Source organism: Haemaphysalis longicornis, unplaced genomic scaffold, assembly GCF_048455015.1.
Source record: "Haemaphysalis longicornis isolate Haplotype H1 unplaced genomic scaffold, Haemaphysalis longicornis Haplotype H1 scaffold_13, whole genome shotgun sequence".
In the NCBI taxonomy this organism is placed as follows: Eukaryota; Metazoa; Arthropoda; class Arachnida; order Ixodida; family Ixodidae; genus Haemaphysalis; species Haemaphysalis longicornis.
In genome coordinates, this window is record NW_027526233.1 from 72,829,304 (window position 1) to 72,851,464 (window position 22,161).

Sequence of the window (22,161 nt, forward strand, 5' to 3'; positions counted from 1 at the left end):
GACTCAATTGGTAGGAAACCTGTTGTCCAATCTCCGCGTAGATATGTGCCTTATTTGAAGTTACCAACCACACTATTTTTCCTAGCACCTCATATACAGGTACCTAAACGCTCTGTCGGCCCATTTTTCTTCCTCGATGTGCCGTGGTCTCTCCTCAAATTTTACCATGATCGGCGCCTCCGTTGCCTCAAAGAACGACTAGCCCATATCCCCCCGTATCGCTACATTCGTAGTTTTGCGATGGGCTAATACGGCCAGCCTGCCTACCAAACCTGTGTTACTTTCAAGCCCGCTTAAGTGTCTGACTTAAAGCATATAACCGAATTTCCGAAAGTCAATCGTAATACCATAACCCCCTTCCAGACTCCGCTTATCACCCCGTATTTATTGTAGCCACACAGCGCTCTAGGTTTTATTGTAGCGGCGTTCCTTCTTTCTTTTATTTAAAGGCGGGCCTCATAGCTACTCGCATAATCTACGTCGTCATTAAGCCATACCTTCTATAGTTATACTCCTTTCCTGGTGTTATTTGTACTTGTTGAAGTGATGCCGATTTGTGCTCCGTGTCGTCGTTGAAGTCCATGATCCCTGATTTTTCTCTGCTGAAGGATAGCCCAAGGTGAGTTGCTTCCTTTCCGCATATATCCACCAGGCCCTGCATACCTATCCGGTCATCCACGACCAACACTATGTCGTCTGCATACATTATTCCTGGGATTCGCAGCACCACCACCTGACCGTTTTTAATGTATGCGAAATCGAACCCCAGCCTACTGCCCTCTAGCTTTCTTTCTAAAACAGCTATTTAGGTCAGTGACAGCAGTGGAGACGCAGGACATCTTTATTTCAAACCTTTGTAGGTGTATACAGGCATTTTGTATGTTATGCCTGTATTGAAAGCTTTTTTTAGGGGCGAATCACTTAAGCACTCGGGCTGTCGGCGTCTTGTGTGGTCATGTTACTGAAACAACCCCCCGCACGGGGCACCTTGAGCAATCTTGGTGACGGTACTGGCGATACCGCGGACCCCGAGCCCCCAAACATAAGCTGGATCCAACCGTGGCGATGTGTTTATAGGTGGAGGGTTAGAAACCACGAACGGTGGCCGTCGGAGCCCAGGTCAAGCTCCGGCGGATGGGCTCCCTGTCTGTTCACCAGGCAGGGAGCTCCGGGACCTCTTTGGCTACCAGGGTAAGGTCAAAGAAGAAAGTACCCCCGTCTCCCTGCTTTCCAATGTATCATATGGCATTTTCGAAACCCCCCCCCAAGACGTGATCGGCCCCCGAAAAGGGGCCGCACCGAAGCTTCCTTTCCACCCCTACCAACTATCAACGTTCCAAAACATGACAACTATCCCCGTTTTTTGGTCCTCGAATCAATAGACAAATCCAAACCCGTCTCCTCCCAATCTGTATTCCTCGTCTCCAAGTTCCTTGAAGGAATCATTGGCAAATCTTTCGAGGCGAAAAAACTACGAACAGGCGAAGTGTTGGTTGAAGTCAAGACGCAGCAGCAAGCCACAAATCTCCTGACCCAAACCCGCATGGCAGATCTGGACATCACTGTCACACCCCACCGCAGCCTCAACAGCTCGCAGGGGGTGATATCTCAGCCAGATCTGCTAAGTGAAACAGAGGCCGACCTTCTGGAAGGCCTGAAGGATCAGGGCGTAACAGCTGTCAGGAGAATCACCATCCGTCGCGACAATGTAGAAATACCAACAAAGCACGTAGTCTTAACATTCAGCAGTTCTAAACTTCCTGAGCACATCAATGCTGGTTTCATTAGGTGTGGTGTACGTCCGTACATACCTAACCCGCGCCGCTGCTACAAGTGCCAGCGGTTCGGGCACGCTACGACTTCTTGCCGCGGCAAACAGACCTGCGGAAAATGCGCCACACACGACCACCCCACTGAAAAGTGTGACTCCACCACCTTCACCTGCGCAAACTGTCAGGGGCCGCACGCGGCATGGTCCCGCAGCTGTGAGAAGTTTCACCAGGAGAAGAAGATAATCCACGTAAAAGTAACCGAGAACATCTCCTTCCCCGAGGCGCGAAAGAGGTTCGCCTCTTTCCCCCTGGGGAGGTACGCCGACGCAGCTCGCCGGGGGGCGGAGCGGCGTCTTGTTTCGGCGGGGACCCAGTACCGCGAGTCGGACTTGGTCCCGCCCCCGCCCCCCTCTGGGTTGCCTCAGGCAGCCCAACCCGCCTCCGCACCGCTCGCTGAGCCAGCAGCGGCTGTGGTGGCAACCACGTCTCGTGGGGATGCTGCTGCACCCACTGTTTCCTTCTCTCCACCGGCCCGAAGCGCCTGCGAGGGCCCGGAGGAGATGGAGCTGGAGGAAACCGCAGCAGTTCCCACCCCCGCCGCACCGCCTGTGCCACCCGGGGCGCTCCTGACGCCCTCGGCGGTCGCGGCCAAAACGAAGGGCACCGCAAAGGGTGCCCAGTCCAAGTCTAGGGGGCCCAGTCCGCGGGCCACCCCCTTGCCCTCAGATGACGACCTAGACGTCGAGCCGTTCCGGCATGCACCACAGCGGAAGGAACGGACTCCGGCGTCCAGGTCAGTAGACAAAATGAAAAAGCCCCTTCCAAGAGTACAAGCCCCGAAAGCCGACACGTAAACACACACATACTCCAGTAGATCTAAACTTCAATAATGGGAAGAGAAAATATCATGCAATGGAACTGCAGAGGCCTTCTTAAAAATCTTGATGATGTTTATGAGCTACTGCATTCCAATCAGCCAAGTGTCATGTGTGTACAAGAAACACACTTAAATTCCAGACATACAAACTTTTTGAATAGTTTCCAGGTATTTAGGAAGGACAGGGTTGGTGGTGGTACATCTTCCGGGGGTGTGGCCATCATTGCCCGAAAGTCCTTGGCTTGTCATTCTATCCTGTTACAGACCGTCCTTGAGGCTGTTGCCATTCGTACCATAATTTTCAATAGGCTAATAACTCTATGCTCAGTTTACATCCCTCCTGATTTCCAGCTGTTGAGCTCGGATTTCGAGGGCCTTATGGATCAGCTACCCACACCTTTCATTCTTTTAGGCGACCTCAACGCACATAACTCCCTTTGGGGCTCTGCTCGCACAGATGCCCAAGGTCGCCTTATCGAAAAATATCTAACATCTTCGGGAGCATGTCTATTCAATACAAACAAGCCTACATACCATAACATAGGACACAACAGTTATTCACACCCTGATTTGGCGTTTGGCTCTGCAGTACTCTTTCCATCTCTAGAATGGGACGTTGGCACTAACCCATATGGCAGTGACCACTTCCCAACCACATTAGCATACTTAGGTAAAGGCCCGAGCAGTCCATCTTCCCATAACAGGTTCAATGAAGATAGACCGAACTGGAGTACATTTACAGAAACATCTAAACTACACCACACATCCATTGAACACCTACACGTTGAAGAAGCTACCCAACTCCTCACGGCGCACATCCTCGACGCCGCTGAGAAGTCCATTCCCCACGCCTCTGGTGCTCCGCGCAATCAGAGGAGGCCGTGGGGGAATGAGGACTGTAGGCGGGCGCGAGAGGCCCAGAACAAGGCGTGGGGTATCCTTCGACGGTACCCCACGTCGGGCAACCTTATTTTGTTCAAACGGGCCAAGGCGTTAGGAAAACGTGTGCGCCGTGAGGCAAAACGAGAGAGTTGGCGCACCTTCCTTACATCTATTAACTCGTACACAGACACACACAAAGTCTGGACACGAATACAAAAACTAAAAGGACAACAGACACACAGCCTGCCCCTGGTTAGTACAACAGGGGACACACTGGAAGACCAGGCTAACACACTTGCACAACACTTTCAACACGTTTCCAGCTCTGCACACTACACAAACACTTTCCTGAGACATAAAACCACTTGTGAAAAGAAGTTCTTACATGATAATAACAGGTCAAAATCTGGTTACAACTCTGAATTTACTCTCTATGAGCTGAAGGCTGCCCTGAGCACATGTAAACCTTCAGCTCCAGGTGCAGATCAGATTACATACACAATGATACAACACCTACACCCAGATACTCTTGAAACACTCCTACACTTATACAACAACATATGGCTTTCGGGGCACATTCCGAAATCTTGGAGGGAGGCTATTGTAGTGGCGTTTTTAAAGGAGGGTAAGGACCCGTCTTCTCCCGCCAGTTTTCGACCCATCGCCCTCACAAGCTGCCTGTGCAAGCTCCTCGTGAAGATGATTAACAGGAGACTCGTGTACTTCTTAGAATATAATGGTCTTCTCGAGAGCTGCCAGGCCGGCTTCAGGGTGGGGCGATTCACAAACGACCAACTCGTCGCCCTTGAGTCGTATATAAAGGATGCCTTTGTCCATAAACAGTTTTGTCTACGGTGTTTTTTGATCTTGAGAAAGCCTACGATACCGCTTGGCGATACGGGATACTTTGCGACCTAAAAGCCTTCGGTGTCTCTGGAAATATGTTTAATACACTTCGTAGCTACCTGGCGGAGCGAACCTTTCGTGTGAGAGTTGGCACTGCCCTTTCAAATGTTTTCCTGCAGGAAAACGGTGTGCCTCAAGGCGGTGTTTTGAGCTGCACATTGTTCATTGTCAAGATGAACTCACTTCGAAAGGCGTTGGCACGAACCATTTCCTGTACAATATATGTAGATGATGTGCAAATATCTTTTAAATCATGCAATATGTCAATCTGCGAACGCCAAGTCCAGCTTGGTGTTAATAAGCTAGCTGGCTGGGCTGATCAGAACGGTTTTAAGCTAAACCCAGTTAAGAGGACTTGTGTTGTATTCTCCAAAAGGCGTGGGATCAGGCCAGATCCAGACATCAAACTGAATGGTGTCTCCATACCGGTCAAAAAAGAACGCAAGTTCCTAGGTATAGTCCTTGATGAAAAACTTTCCTTTATCCCTCATATCAAACAACTAAAACAAAAATGTATTAAAACACTGAATATTCTAAAGGTCTTGTCGCATCACTCGTACGGTGCTGACAAACAACTTCTGCTGCGAGTGTTTACCAGCCTGGTAGGCTCGAGGTTAGACTATGGGAGTGTTTTGTACTGTTCAGGAAGGGACTCTGCTTTGAAAATGCTCGACCCAGTGCAGCACTTGGGCCTTCGACTTGCGTCTGGTGCTTTCCGGACTAGCCCCGTGCAAAGTCTGTACGTCGAGTGTGACAGATGGTGTCTGCGGTACCAGCGCGAGTATGTGGATTTACTATATGCTTTTAAAGTTTCATCAATGTCTCACCATCCCATTAAGTCTATAATGAATGATACATCTACATCCCAACTGTTTTTAAATCGTCCATCTATTTCTGCGCCTTTCTCGCTCAGGGTGAGGGAGAAAGCCTCTGAACTTTCTGTCTTGTTTTTAGACACTTTTACAACATCTCTCATTGATTCTATAGCCCCATGGCATCTTCGTCCCGTATTGTGTGATTTGTCGTTTACGCAATTTAAGAAAAACACGGTGCCCACAACTGCCGTTTTGCAGCATTTCATGTATCTTCAGGCGAAATATGGGGCAACAGAATTTTTTACTGATGCCTCAAAAACATCCATTGCGGTGTCTTGTGCTGCACACGGACCCAATTTCAGTGCTTGTAAAACCATGCATGTGAATTCTAGCATTTTTACAGCGGAGGCATATGGTATACTCCTTGTTTTAAATCACATCAATGAACATCATATCGCAAAATCCATCATTTTCACGGATTCACTAAGCGTCGTGCGTACATTATCATCCCAAAGGTCTTCAAAAAATTACATTGTCAATCTGGTTTTTAAATCTTTGATGTCGGCGTATGCGTCAGGTCTGAATGTTACCATCTGCTGGGTTCCAGGCCACGCTGGCATCGCGGGCAATGAGTGTGCTGATGAAATGGCCGCTGCTGCTGCACTGAAAAACACTCTAGACATAGCAACAGTACCGTACACTGACATGAAGCCAGTCATCAGACAACACCTACGTAAAACATGGCAAACACACTGGAGTGAACAGTCAGACAACAAGCTACACGTAATAAAGCCACACTTGGGACGATACACAACTGACTCACACAACAGACACACTGAAGTGACCCTAGCAAGGTTACGGATAGGCCACACACATGCAACACACTCGCACTTGCTCACTGGATCTCCAAGACCCATGTGTAGCAGGTGTGGAGAGGGCCTATCCGTAATCCACGTACTCATCCAATGCAAGGCACTTGACACAACACGACGCAAACACTTCCCACAACTATACAGACAACAGGTTCCGTTTCACCCATTGTACTTTCTAGGGGACGAGCCCATGTTTTCCACCAAGCTTGTTTTTAAGTTTCTTACCGATGTCAATTTTTTGCATCTCATCTCTTATCATGCATCATGACAACCTGGCCCTTTACACCAGTCATCTTCATTAGCTTGTTTTAGTTTGTATGTTTACTGAAACCCTCTCTACTTTTACTTTCACATCGCTGTCATGAAATCACTTTTGTTTGGCGCATTTTGCCCTTAGCTGGCCTTGCGCCATTAAAATCCAGATATCATCATCATACTGAAACAACCGGACATTTCATTTCAAAGCCTTCCGCTAAAACGTCAGGCATTATAAAAGAAGAAAGCGGGGCACTCGTTTTACAACGCCTCACACTAGAACGTTTCATCTCCATGTGGAAAATCAGGTACTAAGGGAACACACTGGGAAACCCGTTTTCCAATGCCTCACGCTAGAACGCTTCGTCCTTCAAATACAAGATACCTTAACAGCAAACCGGTATATGTTTACCCCCAATCGTTTTATCTCCATGAGCAGAAATGCGAAGCTTCCAAGGCCTAGGACGCCCAGCATTCGGCATCAAAACCACAAAATACCTTCATGATAAATTCGAAACCACACCACTGAAACCGCACCATACGCGTCTATGCTAATGCATCGCCGCTCCGCAGGTTTCACGTTACGGGGGATAGTCAGGATTTTTCTATTAAAAAAGAAACAAAATGTGAGCCTGTAATTCTTACCACGTATTTTAGGTGTGCGGATACTCTGTTTCTTAATATGTAAGTCATGCATCAAATCTCCGATACTAGGGGTAAAGTAACGAACTTTCTTTGCACTGGATCACATGAACATACGATAAATTTGTTTTACCTTACGAATGCCACAATCTTGTTGTCTATATTAACGTGGCTTGTATAACAATCATATACCCTAATTTTTTACCAGTAGGAGAGCAGAAGGTATATTTCATCTGAATTTTTTTGTTTTCCGGTAGGCAGGTGTTACGTGGAAGTGTAACCATTATGACAAGGAAAGATTTCCAAAACGGTTTGTTTTTAAAGGTGCTCCTCCTAGCAAAATTGCGCATAAAAATGTGAATATACTCAATGCTTGTACCCCATATTAATGTATGCGCTTTGGCGTGAAGAGCACTGTGGGAGAGCGTCAAAAATTGCGCAACTCACAGACCTACTCAGCTGCCGCTAAGAACGGTAGAGGGGAGCGACTAAATTATGAGCAGCCTTCGTTCCGAAAGTGAGCAGAATCGCTAGGGTGATCTCAAAATAAAAGATACTGCTATAACGAGAACTGGTACGATCTTTCTATATCATAAACAGTAGGCAATATCTTCGTTACTTGGTAGATGTGTCTTGGCTAATATAAAATATATGTTTGACACTTCAGGATATTTTTCGCAGCTCCCGGTTCCGTGGCACATTAAAGAACGGTTTTAAACACCGCACCTCTGTTGTGTAACATCGTTGATTCAAACAGAAAACGAAAGAGATAGAAAACGAATTAACACCACAACCTGCAGTCTACATGGCGATGTATCCCTAGACACGATCGGTAGAGATACAATGCTGTATCGCACGGAACGCCCAGCAGGTGTAAAAGCAAAGCCACTGTCTAAGATAGCGTTTTGACACCTTCGTTACACGTTGGCTTCCTTAACACCAACTCTGATACGATTTTATAAGAGGGCCAGCACAGACCCCCCCTCCAAACCCTCCGCAAAAATTTCCCGAACACTCGTACGCATTTGCGGAGCTCCTTCCTTATAAACGACCTTTCCACACCGCACATTTACTCTCTGATACGTCTATGGCGGTGTTTTTTCGTTTCAAACGGCTCTCCTCCTACCGACTTTACAACAACTGGGCCTTAAAAGTGTTGTTGTACATGCCAAAATACCGCGTTTGTCGCCTCATGCCAATTTTCCCCAACCGAAACTAGCTCTAGGGGTAGAAAAACAACGAGGGGCTCTGCATCTAGGCAAAACATTTGGAGGGTTTGGATATGAGCTTGCTTCTTCCACAGCCACCAATACGCGACAAATACACTGAATTTCACATTTCGCGGTACTGTATGCCTAAAGATTGCACGTAGAGCTGCGGAGTGCTTCGACTCGAGCCCGTTAATCGACGCTCCATGTCGGCAAGGTAGCGGGGACAGTGGTGTGAAATTGCATCAGCCGACGTTTCTTGGAGCATAGTTCCGGAATAATTTGACAATTGCAAGCTCAACTTGACACCATAAAGGTGCAGATAACCTTCAACCTGCGCAAGAATAACTCATCAAAAATTAAAACCTCTTTTAAAGATAAACGTGGTTAAAATAAGCAGAATAAAGCAGAAAAAATTTACGCCATCCTCCCGCGGGGGGGAACCATGGCGTAGATGCGAAGCATCGGGGGTTGCCATTGCGTTTCCGTTATATTAGCGATGTCAGCGTGTGGATTGCGGTTGTTGTGTATGATATTTACGCAGCGTGTTCACCCCCGATGCGTCGCATCTACCACATGGTTCCCCTCGCGGGAAGATGGGTTAAATTTTTAACCGAGCGCAAGCTGCGCGCTGTCCACGCTGACGCACAGATGGCGCTGCGGTGAGAGCGGCGGAGCGCGCAGCTGCCGCAGCGAGGAGAATGGGGGAGGGATGCGGACTACGCCGCGACAACGACGCGAAACAAGGCGCGTTGCGTTGCATCTAAAAAATGGCGCAGCTTGGACTAGTGGAGCAAGACAGAGAGGGCGGCCGCACTTTGCTTACTTTTAGTTCAATTAATGTTAGGTGAACACTTGAACACTCATCCAAGGTTTCTGGGAGGCTATGTTTAAGGCTCGGTCAAGTTTTGGGTGGGATGTCGTCCTTACCTCGTCAAAAGCTCAATGAACACTCGGTCATTATTATGTGCGATGTATGCAAAATCGCCAATCTGGATGTCCTGCAAGTCCCTCCAGTTTCACCGCCGCTTGCCTGCCGCGAAGTTCGAGATTGCACCGACGTCGTCAATTGAGTTCTTGACTAGCGGTGCAGAGTCTCTACCGCCGCGCTTCCTTTCCTTTGGGTGCCACGCTCTTCTTCTGCCACACCATCGCTCCCTTTGTCAGAGACCCAGCTGTTGCAATTTACACGAATTTCCGAACTTGCGCACAGAGTTTTCCATGACAGGCAGTTCCGGTTTGTTTTTTCCGCAAGCTTTCACATTTCTACCTGAGGGACTGCGTTAGCCAGCGCTACAACCACCGGAAACGGGCTTCGCAGACTTGCGGCCTGTAGTGCGAGCTCTTTGAGCTTCTCACTTGAGGCGCAAATGCGCGTGAACTCAAGGAGAAATGAATACGCCAGGGATTACGTAACTAACGCTGCACAGAGTTTTGTTGAACGTCGATAAGGTGCCGGCGAGCGCGATGACGTGATAGCGTTGGCATGCCTGGTTGTGTCTGCACAGCTGTGCGAATGTCTTCCCGGACGCCTCGTGACGAAACAGTTTTCGTTTAGGAATTTCTTTGGCAACAGACGCACCAAGGAGACGCCTAAGCACCACTTCTGTTGAAAAGGTATGTGATGGGCTCTGACAAAGGGAATACAATATTTACCGACAGATTTTAGTCAAAAGACAGGAATATTTCGCCCCAAGAAAACAGGAAGCCATTCCAGTTTTCTGGTAACAAGCTGCTGAATTTTTGCCTTTTTGCTGAGCAGGATGAGCGAAATTATTAACCAAAAGTTTACATAAGCGTAAAGTAAAAGCAAAGAAAAACGTTTTTTTAAACAGCGCTAAGAAAAGCGTTTTAAAACTCACTATTATATACAAGGTGTAAAGCAATAGTTATGCGCAGAAATTGTTTTACGTTTAAAAACATATGTGTTTTGTATATATTTAATTTATTCTAAAATTGCAGTTTTGCATTTGTACAATATAATAAGCGTAAAATTTTGGTACTGTTTTACACACTGCTATACGGGCATATTTACGACTAACAAACTCCCTGATGTTCGAGCGACGTATATAATCGGCTCTTGTCATTGACAATGTCCATGAACAAATGTTGCATTTCCTGTATTGGCTTAAGCCATTTTAAGGTGCATGGAAAGCGTTCCTGCGCTCGAAATATCAATCCCTAGGTATAAGCCATATTATTCTAATTTACACGGACATGATAATTCTAGAAATTGTTGGTTTAAACAAGGTTTTATTTAACGCAAACACACAATGAGGTAAAATTTATTGGCTCGAGTAAATGGCAATGAATGAATTTATTGGGCAGATTTGTACTAGTCGAGAACACTGAAGAGCACAGAGCATGTGACCGAAATTGTACACCGAACAGCATTCTCGAAACTCCAGCTCCCTTCTTCTTACGCTCTGATTGTAGATACCGTGGCGCATACCCAAGTGGCAAGACGGCAATAGAAAGGATATGTACCAATAGGTTTAAAGGATAGAATCAGTGTTGCATTACCCCTCCCCCGAGAAAGTGCCCACCCGACGCTTAAGTAACTGCTTATATACACGCGACCACACAGAAAAAAAGTTATATGGGAAGTACAGCAAAGCATGATAAATAATTGGTGGGTGTTTCAGATTTGGTATTGCTCTTTTGATGTGCGATAAAATGCGCTATAAAAGCGTTGTGAATAATGTGGCCGAAAAGTCCTATCCACACAGCAACTACGCCATTTCTGCGCCCTCTCGCGAAATTTATTTATTTATTTAATTCAAAATACCCTAAACGCCTTCCGGCCGAAGGTATTGCATATGGTGTACACCACATCACAATGGGAAAACAATAACTAAAAATTAAAGAAAACAAAACGCAAAAACTCAAACAGCCTAATAAATGACAGCGCATTACGTAAAAAAAGAAACACTAGCAGAGAAGACACACACCAACAAAACGTTTTCGGAGCACCTTGTCGAAATTGATACAACGTCACAAGCACGTTCGTAGCGTGCGGAAAGAATGTTCATCAATTACCCGAAAACCAACACACATATAAAACGGAGGCAGTGAAATGGTATTAAGGCTATATATTTCTGTGTAGAGCATGTGTTAATTTTGGGACATTTGTTTCGATGACAATGTGGAATGGCAGATTATTTCATTCTATTACGATTCGCGGGATGAATGATTGAGCAAATGCAAAGAAACGACAGGTGAGCGTTTGACTTTGCGTGGTTGATCGCGACGGATGAAGATGGCTGAAGTTTCACACATGAAATTATTTCGAAGAGGCGGATGATAGTAAGGTTTGTGAAACAGCGTTAAACAAGATACACAACGACGATGGTATAAGCTGCAAGCTCGGCCACCACCCGCGAGACTAACTCAAGGCCTCCGTGGGCTTCCGTGACGTCACGCATGCGGGATGGGCCGGAAAGTCGACTTCCCCTCGCGCGCTTGGAATGTTTACTACGCGCTCGTTACCGAAGGCCGCCGATACCATCGCTTCAGTCACGTAAAGACAACAACGATTGAGACTACGCCTACAAAATAGCTTTAACTGGTCTGCACCGCAATGAATGTTACGAACGCACGTAATTTTTTCCGCAAGTGCTTGTAGTAAAATAGCTTCTGGTCTGATCACTAGCACAAAATATTTTTATAGTCACTAAAGCGGCGACACCTTACATTTAAAGAAACCCGAAATGCATAGCCGATTGGCACTACTGAGGAGGTTTTCAAACACAAGTGATTTATTACAGGCAATGACACAAATGAACAAAAAAGGATTGCAATGAGACATCACACAGAATGGATAAAGCGCTGGACACATGTACGACTAGTTCACGCGCTTCGCATGCGACTGCTCGTTACGATTGATCGTTAGGACCCGTTTTGGCGTCGATCGCTGGTCGAAGGAGGCTCACGACGTGCGTCTGGCAAGCTAGATGCAGTCGTGCCATCGTTGCAATCGTCGTGAGGCCACAGCCAATGAGAGCCCGCTGAGCCCCAACCCCCCGCAACCGGCGTGCGTTGCTCTGGTCGGCTCGGGTGTTGGAAACTTTAGGCTTAGCATCCTGGCGGATATTTGATCGCCGCTATCTGTGTAACTGCGAATGACAATCCGTAACACAACTTTTCACCACACTATCATCCCTTTTCTCGCATAAGCTACTTTTTTTTAGCGATCAGATGGATTCAGAAGAGCAGCGACAAGCGCGGTTGCTACCGTGGTCTGCGCCGGTTCGAGCCGCTGAGTGTGCCGAGCTGGCAGCCGCGACCGACGTGTGCGCGGACTGTTTCCGAAGGCAGAAAACGCTTCGCGATTGCCAGCTTTATCAATTTCTTGCGAACAAACGCGCGGAACCTACAAATTCAGCTCAGCGATCGTCGTAGTTGAACATCTGCGTAGCCTGTTTCGATGCTTCCGCGCAGGTATTGCCATCTCTCGACCGGTCGGCGCACCGCCCGCCGCGCGCCGCGGCGCCGGTCAGCGTAGGCTTGCATCGCGGCAGACATCTGATCGCCGCTTTTAAAATAAGCCCTGATAACAATCCCTAGCACAATTTTTCACCACACTAACACCTACTTTCTCGCATGTGGAACTTCATTTTAACGATCAGATTGATTCAGAAGAGCAGCGACAAGCGGTTGCTACCGTGGTCTACGCCAGCTCGAGCCGCTGAGTGTCCGAGCTGGCAGGCGCGGCCGGCGTGTGCGCGAACTGTTTCCGAAGGCAGGAAACGCTTCACGATTGCCTGCTTTATCCATTTTTTTGCGATTGAACGCGCGGAATCTACAAATTCAGCTCAGCGATAGTCGTAGTTGACCATGGAGCAAAAACGGTGGGCGGAGTGACGCTGACGAAGCATCGCATGCGCACATCGGGTCATGTGTCTAAATTAACGCGTACGACTAGTCGTGGTGACAGTCGTAACGATCAGTCGCATGCGAATCGCGTGTACCAATCGTACATGTGTCTAGCGCTTAATGCAGATATGCTATTCTGCCAGCATGACACAGGTTTTCAAAAACGTCATTATCACAGGAGATGGCACAAATGACAAAAAAAGGAATGTAATAAAATATACCACAAATGGACAATGCAGTTATGAGATTCTATTGGTACGACAGAATTCCCTCTAGAAGGTTGAAATGATTCTTATTTCTGCATACTTTGCAGCTTTCGGGATTCTTTCGGGTTGCTCTGTTTGGCATTTGCTGCTTGCAGCTTCCGCTTTCCTTTCGGAAGGCCGAGTGTGTTGTTTACTATTTGCACAGATTGTAGAGCAAGGTATTTGTCGCTGCATTCAAGATATGATCCATAAGCTCCTGCGGGTAATGACCCGAGTCGCAGTAGTCAAGAAGCTCAAAATTATTGAGAGCACGAGGCACCAGTGCAACCAGTGCCTCCTTCTCGTTGGTTAAAGCAAGAAACTGTGAATCATCTTGCTCGCCTCTCAGGTTGTCGAGGACAATTTCAGTGAAGGGCACTGCATTTACTACTACTGCTTGAGGGAATTTCAAGCCTCCCCTTGTTATGCCTCGATTAGTATGTTATTGTCATGGTCCAAATTTGTGTGTTCTAACACAAGGGGTTCTTGGCAAAATGTACACACGAGCTTCTTCTAAACAACATGTGCTCAATATCCTGCAACATACGTTACAGCCGGCATTCTTGAAACTTTCTTCTCCATGTCTGCATTCGTAACTTCAATTCCAAACTGCTCTTGAGCTGATTCTGCAGTGATTTTTGACGCCGGTACTGCCTTGACTTCCAAGTCGGGAAGGTGTAGAACTTTCTCCAGCGTTAGTTTGTTCTCAGAGTCATAAATCTGACGAACCGAGACATGGTACTGGTAACCATTAAGCTGGTGGTACTTTCCGAACCTAACTTCAAGCGAATCGGTCTGAAATTTTATTAGCAATTCATATTTGAATCGCAGCTCCTGCAAATAGTCAAGAGAAATTTCACGCAGAGCATGGCTTCTGTGGCCAAGAGCCATGTGCGTTTCTGGTGTGAAATGGCCCGCATCATGCTTAAAGGAGCAATGAAGAGAAAACACAAGTTTGGTTCATTCAAAAAATTGCCTCGTTAGAATCACACTAACACCACCCGTTAACGTAAACTTCGGTCAAATAAGCTACATAATTAGGAAAAAGGAAATGGCCACGCGACCCACCAGAATAAAGCATATTCTATATTCTATTCTATTCAGCTCATTTCCCGCAGCAGAACCTATGATGTCATTCGATCCAGCTCTGTGATTGGCGGAGGCCGGCAGAAGCAGACGCAAATTAGGTAGAGCTTACAAACTAGCCGAACGAGCGATTTGCGCGTACATTTATGGCACATTCTTTTCAAAGGAATAAGGATGATGGGACAAACAGTGGAAGTTACGAAAGCACATATAAACATAAAAGTACCGATGCGTACTGCTGTGCGTACTGCGCACAACATGCTTGGTTTAGCTGCACAGCACTACGGAGCTTGGGGTTGCCTCAGACGACATTGGCCGATTGACGCAAGCAACGGTGTCTTACGTGACCACATTTGTCGAGCGAGCACTGTTTCAGGGAACGAATATTTTCTCCGAGAAAAAAAACAAGCCAGGTTTAAATACGGGCAAAAACAAACCAAACGCTTGCCACGGTATGGTGGCGCCATCTAGGTTCGGGAAACGTAAAATACGCTGTACAGGGTGGAGACAACCTTTCAACGGTCCCGTGCCGCCGCGATTGGGCCAACGTGCTCAACGCGTTGTTCGTTTCGTTTCCCACGAGACCTAGCAACGCGAAACAGAAAGTATGATTCAAACTTCTTCAGTAAACCGCGTTGCGGCGATAATTTTAGCGCGGTTTTGACACAATGACTTGCTTCGGCGGCGATCGAGCGACCCAAAATGGGAGCGCCAGCGTATACGTTTCTCTACCCTGTACGGCGGATGAGTGAATGAGGGTATTCTAGGCTGCAGAGCGGTCGGTTCATGTGATGTCACTGCAGACCCCCCCAAAAGAACGATTGCGCGAGAAAATAAAAATTTAACCTAAATTCTTTAATTTCTCAGTGAATAAAGCATCCTTTGTAACCGGACAAGCGCTGGGGGCACTATAAAACACGAAATCTTTCGAATAAAACCAACTTGCGTTTTCTCTTCATGGCTCCTTTAAGGCTGGCCCAGTAATCAAGCCACTCTGGTGCCCTTTTCAAGAATTCCAACTGTGGGCAGGATTCTGAAGATACAGGGTACTGCTTGTCATCCCGCAGGCGTTCGCCTTTCCTTGGAGTTGTGACGTTTACAATTCGCTTTCATGTTAGGATGGTGGCTCTCAAGGCTGCAGTCTCTTTTGCATGCTGGATGGCGGTAGAGTCCAAGGCAGCTACAGTCGACTCATTGAAAATTCGCAAAGCAAGCTTAACATTTTGCCCTTCCATGTTCCAGGGGTGTAATGCCTTTAAAGACAATGTTGGTGCTATCTTTTTAAGCTGATTTTGTTCCGATTCGTTCAACTCCTGCAACGCTTTGAACGATGCTGTGAGGATATGCGGCTTGGGCAGTGTTGCTTGGGTCAGTGTTACTACATTACTTCTTCGAGCGCATCACAAGGTTTATTTCGATGACTGGGTATACGGGAAGAGAACGCTACTAAATGCCTCTTGTAGTCCTATAACTAAAATGTTTGCGCAAAGCATCGATGCCTTCAACGAAATTGAGTTTGCGTTAGAAATTGTTATGGTATTATTATGGAGTAACACTGCTGACGCGAATCTGTGCAGTCATTGAATGAGGTTTTCGCCTTTTGTGATAAACAAACAAGCATCGAATGATTTTGCTTTACTATTCATTAAAATCTTGTTTCACGAATGGAAAATAAAAAATAAATGGAACACTATACAACCGAAAATGAAGCCTTTTACGATGGGATCTCTCTTTGCGAAATTCAATATATAGCAGCTGCGGCACCGACGTTGAAACAGGAAAAAATTTCACCCCTTGCTTATTAAGAACATCGACACAATAAGACTCTCCCACTGGGTTTACTTTTCTACAGCCTTGCGCGGACCCCAGCACAACCTTGAACTTTGACATCTTTATAATCATTCCGTGGTTCCCTGTTCCTCTCCTGCCCCACCAGCACAATCATAGCCCCCTGTGACAACATTCATTCTCTCCGCCCAGTGGAGTTATAACGTACTAGCAATCACAATTTTATTACATGATTATTGTTAGCGACCGTCAGTAATGTGTCAAAATGCAAGAAACACGCCACCTCCTTCACAAACAGCACTCGATAACCAGGCAGATGTCAAAAGTAAACAAAAGTTAGGTAGGGAGGCAGCATAAAATCGGGCGCTAAATAAGCAGACTCCAAATAATACTATGATTATTTACACTAAAACACTACCAAATTAAATTGCACACTGTTATATTGCCATCTGCTGCTTTTTTATCGTTCAAATCAAGCGCCAAACAGTCCGCGTTTTGTGTATGTAAACTTTAACAATGTTAGCTTTTATATCATAAAACACACAAGAAATATTAAAACCTAAAGTTACTGTTAAATTCACTAAAAGGTGCAAATATGTATTAAGCTGTCGTTTTAATTTGTTTACGCAACATACCACCAACAATGGATGCTTCCAACGGCCGTAAACCTGAGTACGGTGTGCGCGTGCGCGGCTGGAACGTTTCTCTATGCCGGAACAGTTATTTCGAATCGCTCCGTGATCTAGACATAGGCAAAACGGCTCACTTCAGTGAGCGGCTCAAAGCGGCGCAGTTTACTGAAATAAACCGGTTTATTTGAACGGTTCAGCGGTTCATTTAGGTCGGTAACCTGTATTTAGCATGCATAATCCTAATTATTACTTAATTGTTATTGAGACAGTTATTTCGTAACAACATCGGGTGCGTTTTTAGAGAAACGAATTTGCCTCACCATCATTACAAACGTTTTTATGTGTCAGTGGTATTTCAGGATCACTCTCGGTCAATATATAAAAAAAAAATCGATTTTGTGTCAGCTTTATTACATAAAAATATTATCGCTACTAGTGAGGTGTGACGCCATAAAAAATGATTCTGGAAAACACGATACAAGAAGGTAATTTTAATATTGTGGTTTGTTAACAACACTTAGTTCAGTTTATTCAAAGCGATTCGGGTCTGCTTTTTGGCAGCGATAATAGATGACGCGAAAGTTGCGCACAAGACCCAGCAGATTCGGACGATACGCCTCTAATAAGTCTACCGGAACGTGCCGACACGACTCGTCCAGAGCCATGCTCAGCACGATTCTGTGATTTAGCGAGCAGCCGCTAAGCGGCGGTTCTTAGGAGAGCCGCTCTGCCAAAGAACCGCCGAGAGCCGAGAGTCGAAGCTGAACTGAGCGGCTCAGAAGATCCTGCTCATTCCTGCTTCGGACAACTGCTGAACGCACAAATGTAACTGTGGTGAATCATATGGGCACAGGACTGTATTTTCCTATTACATTGAAAATACAGAGGCCGTTCGTTCACGACTGCCATTGCGGCCTCCCGATCTGTCAGGCACCGCCGCCACCGCCGTAGTCCCTCAACCGCTGTTCCAAAATGGCGCATCAGATGATCCGCTTCGGGAAGAGCGCCTCTCGAAAAGAGCGGGTCAGAATAGCCGAAGAACTGCTCAAAAGAACCGGCTCTCCTGAATCAGACTGTCTGCTTACACGACAGGAAGGGCTGGAGGAATTTGGAAAATTAGCCCCACCTAGCCAGTCTGGGCAGTTGCTTTCTCGCGCCGATAATACATGGCGCAGAGACCCGGCTCTTCGGCTCAATAACTGAGCAGAAGAGCCGGAAGAGCCGAAGAGTGGCTCAATAGGAAATCCGGCTTTTCAGTCTCGAATTGTCTTCGCCCACGCCAGGGAGCGCTGGAAGAATTTGGAAAATTAGCCCCAGGTGGCCCGGAAGTGCAGTTGCTTTCTCGCGCCGATAATACATGGCGCAGACAGACGGTTCATTTGACCCCGCTCTTCGGCTCAGGTGGCTCTTTTTCCATGGTTTCCTCTGCTGTTGCTCGCCCCGTTCGACACGGATCACTGAGGGGGCGACAAGGGGCTCCCTCTCTCCAAAAGAACCGCCGCTCAGTTTTACACAGTTACGGCTAACCCGCTCTTCAAAAAGATGCGGCCTGCTCCTGAGCGACGCATGTCTACCGTGATCTGTCTGGCGTTCAATGTGATCTGTGGTTGTGCCGTTAAACAAGCGCAATTATTGTGATTAACTAGGCCCCTCGTTGTCTTCGGCTATGTCTGTCGTGTGCGGCTTAGCGATGAAGTATTTCACAACTTTGCCACCTGAAGACGGGTAATTTAGTTTGGCGCTTGCCCCTGAACGTCACTCGCTCTTCTTCGTCCTTTCCTGTCAGGTAAGCTGTCTCGCCACATTTGCCGCCTTGTCACTGAATGTCGTGTGTAGCTGTCATTGCTGCTTTAAAGATTCGTTAACAAGCGCCCGCGTGTGTGTGAATTGTTTAACTGAACTGGCCAGCTTGAACCTTAAGGGTTCATCTAGATTGTCGTGTTTGCATTGAGTGCTAAGCGCAGCGGTGCAAGGCTTAGTACCGCTTCGTATTCCGCAGCACTATATTGAACAGCTTCAGAGTTTACCACAGCGAAGAACGTCTTACGCATCGTTAATCAGAACACGGGCGACTACTCCTCTAAACTTTACTGCGCAGCGTTTACGGCTACGTAAATTACCGCTATCATTTGTTCCGTGTTGTGAATGGCGGGGAAGAGTCGTTTGCGAGCCAATGTGCGCGCCTCGCAAGCTTCTTTGCGTTTGCGGCGAGCCACCTCACCATGTGTACGGTGCCGCTGTATGGAGTCGTTGATTTTCGCCGAATCTTGTGTTGCCCGAGTTGTAGCATTCGTGCCCCAAATCATTTTTTCATTCTTGCATCTGCGGTTATCATGTTGCATCTTGTTTTAGACCTCTGGACGGGCTAAGCACATCACGTCCCTCCATTCAACCGGAAAAGAGCCACAACCATTGTCAGCAGTGTTTGTCAGACCAAACGTAAGTTTTCAGACACAGTTTTGGTAGCACAGTGGGCTATGATAGTTCAATATTGTTTGATTAATTGAATGTACATGTTCTCTCCACCATAAAAATTATTGGTATTTCATTCTTTACCTAAAATGTAGCGACTAAATGGCAACCTTTATTGTTGATTTCGGAAAACTAAATTTTTTTCCCAAAATCATAATGCGGACTTAGCAGTTAATCACCATGTATACGAATTTCCTGGTGTTAGTCATGTTTATTGTGAAGCCATATTTCTTAGGTGGTGAAACAAAAATGCTATTACCTTTGTAGTTTAGTCTCGGATAAAGCCGGACCAGTTGTTCAGTTTTCAGCCATTTTTGGATGTTTATCATGCGAATTGACAGTCCACTCTTGGAATAGTTATGTAACTGACTGCACCATCTAAAGAGGCCTGATTGGGGTTCTGAATGCTGCGATTCACGCACGCAAGTGCTGGACCACCAATGAAAGAACATGCTTGCACAAAAAAAAAGATTTGAATGTGTAAAGTATCAGCTGCTTTATTCTTAACTGGAACGTGCTAATTGCAAGACCTGGGGATTTTCCTGAATGCACTGTGGATGTTATGGGCTAAACAGCTCAGAGGAAAACCACTCAAACACATCTGCCAAGGCCGTTGCTGCTCCAAGATGCCTGTAAGCATCGAGTGTGATCAGCAATACATTACACCCTTTTATCAAGCAACCGACGTGCATGCACCACGTACTCCTGATTGGGCGTGTGCTTATTCTTTGTTGCATCCTCCACAGTCGAGTCGTCACGTTATTTTGGGAATGTTGGAATCCAGCATTTGGTGGCAAGATACGAGAGCTTGAACACAAACCACTTGACCGCAATAAGTTTTCAAAGATCTCCACCAGCTGGTGGCACTGAAGTGAGTGAGGTGTAAGTATAGCCTGAAAACCATACCTGATGAGGGTATATATAAAGCATAGTTTAAGTTATGAGTCTTTCTCTCCCATTTGCGTGTTTTAAACAAAAAAAGTGCCAATTGAAGGTGACACGTTGTTCCCTGCCGATTTGTGAGGCCTGGTTAGTTTGTAGGCCCAAATGTAGCAGATTGCTCACATGTCTAACCTGTATGTGTGCTTGTTAGCAGTAAGGCAGGTGAAAATTGAAAGGTTTGATTGTAGTTGTCTATAGATTACCTACATTGTTTTCACTCCTAGAAATAAAAAATTGAGGTAACCGTGCTAATTGTTCTGCATTGCTGCATTTTATTATACTCGTACGATTAGTCAAACCTGCAGGAATTCAGCTGCCTGTTAAAGTTGAAGTACACAGTGGAACAAAAAGAAGAAGACCATCTACGCAATAAAAATATCTTCACAATCGCAGGACGCCAACGGTCCACCTACCAACTTGCGTCCTGCATTGTTTCTGCTCGCTGGAGCGGCGCATAGACCACTTTTCAGCTTCTTGAAGTTTGTGATCAAGCGCTGCCCCAAGAGAACGATGCCGCAGAGGGATCTTCTGTTTTAATGCCACAATTTCCTGTGCTCACCACCTAACTTACTCGTAAGGCGTTTAAAATATTTATCACGCTAGAGGGCATGTCACCTTTGTCTTGGGTGGAATGTAACTGCAATCAGGGTATTTGTGACAGAAACAAGTGAAAAAGGTGGTGAGAGCCATTGAGACCTTGTTGATTGTGACTGCTTCTGAAATAACATTTCCATTCAGCTGAATACTTGCTACATATTACAATTTTTGAAGAAAATATGTCAAATGTCATAATTAGTAGTACCACAGTGAAGAAAAGAAATTCCAACGTTTGTTTTAAGAGCCTCTGATATTTCAGGCCGTTGGCTGGTGAGCAATAAAACAGAACTGAAAATTATTTAAAGTAAAATCAAATATTCGTTGTCACCAGGGCATGACCCGTAGTAAAAGCTATCTGGTCTCCCAATTTCGAAGGAGGCAGGAAATGCGAATACAAAATGACGAAATAAACTACACAGCTTGCTACAATAAACCAATTCAAAGAATTCCGCAATGTCTATAAAGTGTTGATTCAGGCGGCTTAGTTAGGTGTCAGAGGGTTTACACATCCAACTTGAGGCGACGCACAAGAGCTTTTAAGAAATGAATTAGTGGAGATGTGTAGTGGCTATGCAATAGTAATGGTTTTTATTAATTTGCCCTAATGAATACAATCTTGTTTAGCAGTGTTTTAGGTAGCTCACTCGTACATTATTCTTTGTTTTTTGGACATTGTGGAGTGTCGAATGATTGTTTGATCTATTTGTGATTTTTATTGCAACTTTAAATATATCAGGAGTCCCGTAATGTGTTTGTGGCTGTACTAGAGCACTACTGTGTTAATGAAGGCAGCCTAAAGCAACAAAAATTGGCTTCGTTGCCTTTGCTTAACCTAAAACGTAGCCACTAAATGGCAACCTTGATTGTTGATTTCGGAAAAGGTAAAATATCGCCCAAAATCATAATGCGGACTTAGCAGTTGTTCACCACGTATACGAATTTCCTGGTGTTAGTCGCGTTTATGGTGAAGCCATATTTCTTAGGTGTGACACAAGAAAACAGAAGTTTGGGTAATTTGAAAGGTTGCCTCGCTAGAATCATACTGACACCGTTTTTAAGGCACACTTCACTCTAAGAAGCTATAATTAGGTAAGAGGGAATGGCCATGTGACCCACTATCTTATTTCCCACAACAGTACCTATGATGTCACACGTCCCCAGCTGTGCGATTGGCTGAGGCCTGCAAAAGCAAACGCAAATGAGGCACGCCTTATAAGCTTGCAAAAGAAGCTATTTGCGCCTAAATACAATGCATATTAATTTTACAGCAGTAAAAATGGTGCGGTAAACAATGA